This window comes from Budorcas taxicolor, chromosome 5, assembly GCF_023091745.1.
Source record: "Budorcas taxicolor isolate Tak-1 chromosome 5, Takin1.1, whole genome shotgun sequence".
Taxonomy (NCBI): Eukaryota; Metazoa; Chordata; class Mammalia; order Artiodactyla; family Bovidae; genus Budorcas; species Budorcas taxicolor.
In genome coordinates this window covers 83,801,863-83,812,437 of record NC_068914.1, presented here as the reverse complement: position 1 = coordinate 83,812,437, position 10,575 = coordinate 83,801,863, and the positions used below count along the sequence as shown (strand labels likewise).

Sequence of the window (10,575 nt, the reverse complement as noted above, 5' to 3'; positions counted from 1 at the left end):
GAAGTTTTGGCCACAGCAATCAGAGCAGAAAAAGAAATAAAAGGAATCCAAATTGGAAAAGAAGAAGTAAAACTCTCACCGTTTGCAGATGACATGATCCTCTACATAGAAAAACCTAAAGACTCCACCAGAAAATTACTAGAGCTAATCAACGAATATAGTAAAGTTGCAGGATATAAAATCAACACACAGAAATCCCTTGCATTCCTATACACTAATAAGGAAAAAGTAGAAAAAGAAATTAAGGAAACAATTCCATCCACCATTGCAACAAAAAGAACAAAATACTTAGGAATATATCTACCTAAAGAAACTAAAAACCTATATATAGAAAACTATAAAACACTGATGAAAGAAATCAAAGAGGACACCAACAGATGGAGAAATATACCACGTTCATGGATTGGAAGAATCAATATAGTGAAAATGAGTATACTACCCAAAGTAATCTACAGATTCAATGCAATCCCTATCAAGCTACCAGCGGTATTTTTCACAGAGCTAGAACAAATAATTTCACAATTTGTATGGAAATACAAAAAACCTCGAATAGCCAAAGCAATCTTGAGAAAGAAGAATGGAACTGGAGGAATCAACCTGCCTGACTTCAGGCTCTACTACAAAGCCACAGTCATCAAGAGAGTATGGTACTGGCACAAAGACAGAAATATAGATCAATGGAACAAAATAGAAAGCCCAGAGACAAATCCACACACCTATGGACACCTTATCTTTGACAAAGGAGGCAAGAATATACAATGGAGTAAAGACAATCTCTTTAACAAGTGGTGCGGGAAAACTGGTCAACCACTTGTAAAAGAATGAAACTAGATCACTTTCTAACACCATACACAAAAACAAACTCCAAATGGATTAAAGATCTAAATGTAAGACCAGAAACTATAAAACTCCTAGAGGAGAACATAGGCAAAACACTCTCCGACATAAATCACAGCAGGATCCTCTATGATCCACCTCCCAGAATACTGGAAATAAAAGCAAAAATAAACAAATGGGACCTAATTAAAATTAAAAGCTTCTGCACAACAAAGGAAACTATAAGCAAGGTGAAAAGACAGCCTTCAGAATGGGAGAAAATAATAACAAATGAAGCAACTAACAAAAAACTAATCTCAAAAATATACAAGCAACTCCTGCAGCTCAATCCCAGAAAAATAAACGACCCAATCAAAAAATAGGCCAAAGAACTAAATAGACGTTTCTCCAAAGAAGACATACGGATGGCTAACAAACACATGAAAAGATGCTCAACATCACTCATTATCAGAGAAATACAAATCAAGACCACAATGAGGTACCATTTCACACCAGTCAGAATGGCTGTGATCCAAAAGTCTACAAGTAATAAATGCTGGAGAGGGTGTGGAGAAAAGGGAACCCTCTTGCACTGTTGGTGGGAATGAAAACTAGTACAACCACTATGGAGAACAGTGTGGAGATTCCTTAAAAAACTGGAAATAGCACTGCCATATGAGCCAGCAATCCCACTGCTGGGCATACACACTGAGGAAACCATAATCGAAAGAGACACATGTACCCCAATGTTCATTGCAGCACTGTTTATAATAGCCAGGACATGGAAACAACCTAGATGTCCATCAGCAGATGAATGGATAAGAAAGCAGTGGTACATATACACAATGGAGTATTACTCAGCCATTAAAAAGAATACATTTGAATCAGTTCTAAGGAGGTGGATGAAACTGGAGCCGATTATACAGAGTGAAGTAAGCCAGAAAGAAAAACACCAATACAGTATACTAACACGTATATATGGAATTTAGAAAGATGGTAATGATAACCCTGTATGTGGGACAGCAAAAGAGACACAGAGGTATAGAATGGCCTTTTGGACTCTAAGGGAGAGGGAGAGGGTGGGATGATTTGGGAGAATGGCATTGAAACATGTATACTATCATGTAAGAAACAAATCGCCAGTCTATGTTTGATACAGGCTACAGGATGCTTGGGGCTGGTGCACGGGGATGATCCAGAGAGATGATATGGGGTGGGAGGTGGGAGGGGGGTTCATGTTTGGGAACTCATGTACACCCGTGGCAGATTCATGTCAATGTATGGCAAAACAAATATAGCTTTGTAAAGTAAAATAAAGTAAAAATAAAAATTAAAAAAAGATAATAATAAAAAAATAAAATGTAATCATGATTATGCATTTTAAAATCAAAATGTAATTTGATTTTTCTTTTTAAATTTAACCTAACATTATAAGCATTTTTCATATTTTTATATTTAAAAGTTGCTTTAATGGCTTCATATAAATAGATTTATTAAGAAAAGAAAAATAGAGATTTCTCTGACAACTCTTCCTCATATTTGTACTTTGTAATAAGTATAGCCTAAGTTGCTAGAAAGAGAGAAAAGGAAGGAAGGAAGCAGGAAGGAAGGAAGGGAGGGAGGGATCCAAAAAGGAAGGAGGGAAGGGAATGAGAAAAAAAAGACAAGACAGCAGCTTAACTTTCTATCACACATCAGTTCAAAGGCAGACAGAGGTCCAAAACTGGTAGGATGGCTCTTCCTTCCTCATCATGGTTTCCATTTGTGTATCCCAGCTGGTACCTCTAGCCCTCATTAGCTTTCAGTCAGCAAGTGGAGAGTGGACCAGGGAGTATACTCACAATCCCTTTAATGGCAAAACCTATGAGTGTACACATCATTTCTACCAGGTGATTTTGGCCTAAATTTAGCCTTATGGCCACATCAGCAACAATGGAGACTGAGCACCTTAATTCCTTTAAAAATAAATAAATGTATTGAATTACATGACACTGATTCAATAGGCATTGTGCGCTCAGGACTTTCAGCAGTTACTTCATGTAATATTCCCTTACTATATGTTATCACAGGTACCTAAGGGTCACTCAGACTCCACGCCTAGATTCACTGCCACCTGACATCCACCAGAATCTAAATCTAAAACTACTGCTCTTTGACTAGATTATTATTAAACTTCTTTTTTTTTTTTAACTTTTTTCTGCATTAATGTTTTGCAGCATTTATTTCTGGGTCATGAGTTTTTGTTTCTTCAGTTTCTTCTAGAAAATCTTTTTTTTCTGTGCAACCTCCTCTTCTGGTTTAGGAACAATGTTCTTTTTCAGTAAGGATCATCTCCATGTGGCAGGGAGAGTTCACGTGGTGGTTGATCCAACCATGAGCTCTGTAAGTCCCGTGACGCATCTTGGGGGCTTTTTTCACCTGGATGTGCTCAACGACCAGAGAATCTATATCGAAGCCCCTAAGTTCAGCATTACTCTCTGGATTTTTGAGCCCATGCAGTAAAAATTCAGCACTATTTTTGGGCCACCGACCCTGCATCCACCCCCACTGATTGGCCTTTGCCCACTTACCAGCTCCACCATTGTAATGATGGAGTGAAAAGCATTGCTTCTGTAAAATGATATATGTCAAATACTTGGTGGCTTCTCATAAATGCATAATCTTAATGGCCTGGGCAGTTTCACAAGGGTTCTTAAAGTGACCAGAAAGATTTGAACTTCTTCATTTGCATGATTTTCTGGGGTTTTCTGGGTCAAGCGAATAGCGCACCATTTTTAGAGGTCACCTCAAGCTGTTTATCAGAAAACCATACTTCCTTATTAACCTAAAAATTGAAATTTAAAAAAATGTACAACATTTCCTTTCTAAGATGTCTGAATTTTTAAAAATAACTCTTGGTGAAATGTATAGTCTCTGCCATGCATCCAAATATGAGTTTAGTAGAAAATAGGTTGTTTTAGAATGAGCACAATCTCTGAGTTTCTGAGAAGAGTCAAACAAATAACTGGTGTTTATAACCCTTTAGTTTGTTCCCATATACATTATGACAGTGAGAGTTATTATTTTTCAACTGTCTCTAGATCTTAGGGAATAGACATTTCTGTGACAAAGTAAACTGGAAAAAAATCCTCCTAATACTATTAGCACAACAACCGTGATATTATTGTCTATTATTGTCTTGCTAGGGGCAAGGTCAAAGTCATAATCACAGGAATTCTACTCTTTCTTCATATGATGAGAAAATAAATAAAAACATGGCAAAATGGACTTGCTTTTTAGGAGAGCCAGTGAGCCAGTTATCTGCACCACCCTTTGTCCAGGAGTCTGGTCTGGAATTTGAACATGTTGCTTCACCTTCACACATGGGACCAATGCCTTTACATTTAACACTCAACTTTGCAGGACACAAAAAGGAGAAATAACTTCCTGCATAGCATAGTGGAGTTCTCCAAAAAAGGGGTGAGGTCTCTCAACTAGGAGTCAGGAAAAGAGATCAGAGTAGGCATATGGACTATTTTTCCTTTGGAAGGACTAAGCAGCATACAGTATTTATCTTTGAGTGCTTGAGTGTCTCCTGCTGAGTCACAGGTCAGCACTGACCTGCAGTGGGGACAGGGGCTCTGGTTGCAGCAGACCTGGGTCACCCAGCATGCGGCATGAGCCCTCCTGAAGGAGGTCACTATTAGCCCCACCATACAGCCACCAAGCAGATGACCCACAAATTGCAGAACAATTATACTAAAGAAATTCTCACACTGTTAAAGTTCTTGGACCCACGACATATTTCCCAACCTGGGGATCCAGCAAAGGGACTGAGAACCCTCAGGAAATTTGACTCTGGAGGCCAGTGGAAGACTGAGCCAGACTTGCCTGTGAGTGACCAGGAGTCTCTGGGTCAACAGTTTGACCTCAGGCCGAACAACAGGGAGGGAACACAGCCCCAACCATCAACAGAAAATCAGATTAAAGATTTACTAAGCATGGCCCTGCCCATCAGAATGAGACCCCATTTCCCTCACAGTTGGTCTCTCCCATCAGGAAGCTTCTACAAACCTCTTTCCTTACTCATCAGAGGGCAGACAGAATGAAAACCACAATCACAGAAAACTAACCAAACTGATCACATGGACCACAGCCTTGTCTAACTCAATGAAACTATGAGTCATGCCATGTAGGGCCACCTAAGACGGACAGGTCATGCTGGAGACTTTTGATAAAACGTGGTCCACTGGAGAAGGGAATGGTAAACCACTTTGGTATTCTTGCCTTGAGAACTCCATGAACAGTATGAAAAGGCAAAAGATATGAGACTGAAACATGAACTCCCCAAGTTGGTAGGTGCCCTATATGCTATTAGAGATCAGCGGAGAAATAACTCCAGAAAGAATGAAGAGATAGAGCCAAACCAAAAACAATACCCAGTTGTGGATGTGACTGGTGATGAAAGTAAAGTCAAGTGCCGTAAGAACAATATTGCATAGAAACCTGGAATGCTAGGTCTATCAAGGTAAATTGGAAGTGATCAAAAAGGAGATGTCAAGAGAAAATGTTGACATTTTAGGAATCAGTGAACTAAAGTGGACTGGAATGGGTGAACTTAATTCAGACGACCATTATATCTACTACTACGGGCAAGATTTCCTAAGAAGAAATGGAGTAGCCCTCATAGTCAACAAAAGAGACCAAAATGCAGTACTTGGGTGCAATCTCAGAAATGACAAAATGAACATTGTTGGTTTCCAAAGCAAACCATTCAATATCACAGTAATCCAAATCTATTCCCCAACCACTAATGACAAAAAGGCTGAAGTTGAATGGTTCTATGAAGACCTACGAGACCTTCCAGAACAACAAAAAAAAGATGCCCTTTTCATCATAGGGGACTGGAACGCAAAAGGAGGAAGTCAAGAAATACCTGGAGTAACAGACAGTTTTGGCCTTGGAGTAAAAAATGAAGCAGGGTAAAGGCTAACAGAGTTTTGCCAAGAAAATGCACTGGTCAGAACAAACACCCTCTTGCAACAACACGAGACAACTCTACACATGCATGTCACCAGAGAGTCAATACCAAAAGTCAGATTGATTATATTCTTTGTAGCCAAAGATGGGGAAGCTCTATAGAGTCAGACAGAAAAAAAAAAGAAAAAAGGATCAGAAGCTGACTGTGGCTCAGATCATGAACTCCTTATTGCAGAATACAAACTTAAATTGAAGAAAGTAGGGGAAACCAACAGACCATTCAGGTATGACTTAAATTAAATCCCTTACAATTATACAGTGGAAATGACAAATAGATTCAAGAGATTAGATCTGATAGACAGAGGGCCTGAAGAACTATGGACAGAGGTTCATGACATTGTACTAGAGGCACTGATCAAGACCATCCCCAAGAAAAAGAAATGCAAAAAGGAAAAATGGTTGTCTGAGGAGGTCTTACAAATAGCTGAGAAAAGAAGAGATGCAAAAGGCAAAGGAGAAAAAGAAAGATATACCCATTTGCATGCAGAGTTCTAAAGAATAGCAAGGAGAGAAAAGAAAGCCTTCCTCAGTGATCAATGCAAAGAAATACAGGAAAACAATAGAATGGGAAAGACTAGAGATTCTTTCAAGAAAATTAGAGCTACCAAGGGAACATTTCATGCCAAGATGGTCATAATAAGGGACAGAAACGGTACGGACCTAACAAAAGCAGAAGATATTAAGAAGAGGTGGCAAGAATACACAGAAGAACTATACAAAAAATATCTTAATGACCCAGATAACCTCGATGGTGTGATCACTCACCAAGAGCCAGACACCCTGGAGTCCAAAGTTAGGTGGGCCATCACTAGGAGCAAAGCTAGTGGAGCTGATGAAATTCCAGCTGAGCTATTTCAAGTCCTAAAAGATGATGTTGTTAAAGTGTTACACTCAATATGGCAGCAAATTTGGAAAACTGAGCAGTGGCCACAGGACTGGAAAAGGTCAGTTTTCATTTCAATTCCAAGGAAAGGCAATGTCAAAAAATGTTCAAACTACTGCACAATTGCGCTCACCTCACATGCTAGCAAAGTAATGCTCAAAATTCTCCAAGCAATGCTTCAATGCTATGAACCAGGAACTTCCAGATGTACAAGCTGGATTTAGAAAAGTCAGAGGAACAAGAAATCAACATCCATTGGATCATCGAAAAAGCAAGAGAATTCCAGAAAAACAGCTACTTCTGCTTTATTGACTATGCAAAAGCCTTTGACTATGTAGATCACAACAAACTGTGAAAAATTCTTAGAGATGGGAATATCAGGCCACCTGATGTGCCTCCTGAGAAATTTGTATGCAGGTCAAGAAGAAACAGTTATAATCAGACATGGAACAAAGGACTAGTTCCAAATTGGGAAAGGAGTAAATCAAGGCTGTATATTGTCTCCTTGCTTATTTAACTTATATGCAGAGTATCATGTGAAATGCTGGGCTGGATGAAGCATAATTTGGAATCAAGATTGCTGGGAGAAATGTCAATAACCTCGGATATGCAGATGAAACTATCCTTATGGCAGAAAGCAAGAGGAACTGAAGAGCCTCTTGATGAAAGTGAAAGAGGAGAGAGAAAAAGCTGGCTTAAAACTCAATATAGAGAAAACAAAGATCATGGCATCAGCTCCCATCACTTCATGGCAAATAGATGGGGAAACAATGGAAACAGTGAGAGACTTTATTTTCTTGGGCTCCAAAATCACTGCAGATGGTGACTGCAGCCACGAAATTGAAAGACGCTTGCTCCTTGGAAGAAAAGCTATGACCAACCTAGATAGTATATTAAAAAGCAGGTACATTACATTGCCAACAAAGGCATAGTTTAAGCTATAGTTTTTCCAGTAGTCATGTATGGATGTGAGACTTGGATCTATAGAAGGCTGAACACCAAAGATTTGTTGCTTTCAAACTGTGGTGCTCTCTCCTGAGAGTCACTTGGATATCAAGGAGATCAAACCAGTCCATCCTAAAGGAAATCAGTCCTGAGTATTCGTTGGAAGGACTGATGCTGAAGCTGAAGCTCCAAAGTTTAGCCACCTGATGACCAAGAACTGACTCATTGGAAAAGACCCTGATGCTGGGAAAGATTGAAGACAGGAGGATAAGGGGACGACAGAGGATGAGATAGGTGGATGGCATCACTGATTCAATGGACATGAGTTTGAGCAAGCTCCAGAAGCTGGTGATGGACAGGGAAGCCTGGTGTGCTGCAGTCCGTGGGGTTGCAAAAAGTTGGACATGACTGAGACACTGAAATGAACTGAACTGAACAGAAGCCATAAACAAACCCTTCCCTTACGTAGTTAACCTAACTCAACTTGAGTAGATTACAACCTCTGTCCTCACACAGCCTATATTGTCTTTTTGAAGATTATCACAGCTTCAGTAAATAACTTTGCACACTTCCATTACAGTAAGGGCTTCCCTGGTGGCTTAGATGATAAAGAATCTGCCAGCAATGCGGAAGACCTGGGTTCAATCCCTAGGTTGGGAAGTTCCCCTGGAGAAGGGAATGGCTTCCCACTCCAGTATTCTTGCCTGGAGATTTCCATGGACAGAGGAGCCTGGTGAGCTACAGTCCATGGGATCGCAAAGAGTCAGACAGGACGGAATGACTTTCACATAGTGCAGGGAAGACAGTCAGGCCAGTTGTTACTCAGAGAAAGGATGGCGTCTGCTCTCTGGTCATCTTTCGAGGACTGCTCTTGGAAGGTGAACTGGAGATTAATTCTTTGATTGCCACCCCCAGGCCTGCCTCACTCCCTCCCCTCCATCACCACTCAAGTTAAGCAACAAACTTCCTTCATATTAAAAAGAAGAAACTCTTTTACAGAAGGCTACATAGGCATATGGTAAAGCCAACTGTAAGTAATAGACACTGGAGCAAAATGTTGAAGGTTTACAGTTCCTAATGCCTCTCAGTGAGAATGGCAACAGTTAATTGAAAAGAATACACAATCATTAAGGAATATGAGGGGGTTTTTTGCTAATATTTGACATCAGCTTCTAAAAACCTTCTACTGATTATGTTTTATTACCTGGTCTATTAAGCATCTATTGTAAAGTGCTGCTAAATTATAATGAATTACTTTCCTTTCACAGAAATGTCACCTGAACGTACTTAGCTTGCTCATCAGTGCCACAGATGTGTAATTATTTATTTTATTAGGCTGTTTTGTTGCCATTTATATATTATAAAGTGCTTTTTCATTAGTATTACTTGGGAAAAAAAGGTTATTGTAAAGTGCAGAGTTCTTAGTGACAGTTATCTTCACAAAATTCCAAAGTTTTTAAAGTTTTCTTGTCTTCTGATACTACATAGAATTTTGCTTTTGATCTATAGATCAAAGTCCATAGTGAGAATCTTATTAAAGCAGTGAAACTTCTCCCAAGAAAATGAATGTAAACAGAGAATGTTAGCTAAAGCTTCAGGGCTTTCACAGATCCCCGGAAAACTATTCTGTGGACATCCTGGATAAGAAATTCTGAGCTAAAGAATTTTGAAAATTCTTGATAAATTATGTAAACTGAATTTTCTGATATTCAACACTTGCCTTTTTCAGGTATTTATGCAGTAAAGAAGCAGAAGAGGAACATATCACTATAATGGCAGGGACCATAAAGGTCGCTTCAGTCTGGATTTTGTTGGTTTAAAAAAATGCTTCATTCCCTTAATTTTCCCTTCTCAACGTTGTTCATCACCTTCTCTCAGCTGAATTTTACATGAAAAAGAAAATCACTTCAGTCATTTCAGCTGTCAGGTCTTAAAGAATTGAGAAAGCAAGTCCTGGTCTAAAATTACTGATCTTAACTTTTGCTAGACATTGTGTCAATTGTCTCCCATGCATTATGGCATTAATTCTAACAGCAAGCATATGAGAAAGCTATTGCCTTTAATTTCCATCTTTCTTACAAGGAAACTGAAAAAAGCACAGTAACTGGGCTGAGGTCACAGTGTTGGTAGTAAATGATGAGGCTGGGACTCAATTTTTCTTTTCCATTTGGCAGCCAGGCAAAACCCATCAGAAACAGGTGTCTTTTATCTGCAGTTCTGTGAAGGAGGAACAGTTTTATTTCATTTCAAAGAAACAAATGACCTAAATCAATATGCTCCTGCCCTTGATTTTGTGCAAATTTATTTATAATGAATTGTGAAGGAAGAGGAGATAGTATTATATTCAGAAAAATTTAAATAGTCTTAAATCAAGCATGTAACATGCAATCCCATTTGTCCAGAAAAGGGGCAAAAAGCAGAACAATAAATCTTTCCACAGCAAAATTATCACAAGGCTACACAGTCTTCCAATCTCGACTTTTCCCCTTTGAATGGAAACTGCAAATCACCGGGTTTATCATGTGTTCTAAGTAGCAAGTCCATTAATCTCTTTTGCTCTTCATTTGGTCGGATCTGATTTGACTTTGTGATAATGCATCACTCTGATCACTCTGTGCCCTTCTTGATATGGAGTCTCCAGAGAAAGCTACAGACAGACAGAAAGAAGGCCCGTGGCTCAATCCTCCCAGAGTCTCAGAATGAGAAATGACCATGTTTGGAAGCATCGTCAACATAATTGTGGTACTCAAGGGAACTTTCAAGATATAAGCCAGCAGTAAAATACTTGTAGAAGTGAATGGTAAGGTGGAAACAGAAAATGAATTATTATAACCATTCTAATTCAGTGTAAACTTGCTCCTAAGGATATAATACTCAAACACCTGCCAAGCACATAAATATGCATCTAAAAA

General features: G+C 39.1%; 1 pseudogene; it reads right to left on the bottom strand.

Annotated features, from left to right (window-relative positions):
• Positions 1–3,018: 3,018 nt before the first annotated feature.
• Positions 3,019–3,588, bottom strand: LOC128048125 (60S ribosomal protein L17-like; annotated as a pseudogene).
• Positions 3,589–10,575: the final 6,987 nt, after the last annotated feature.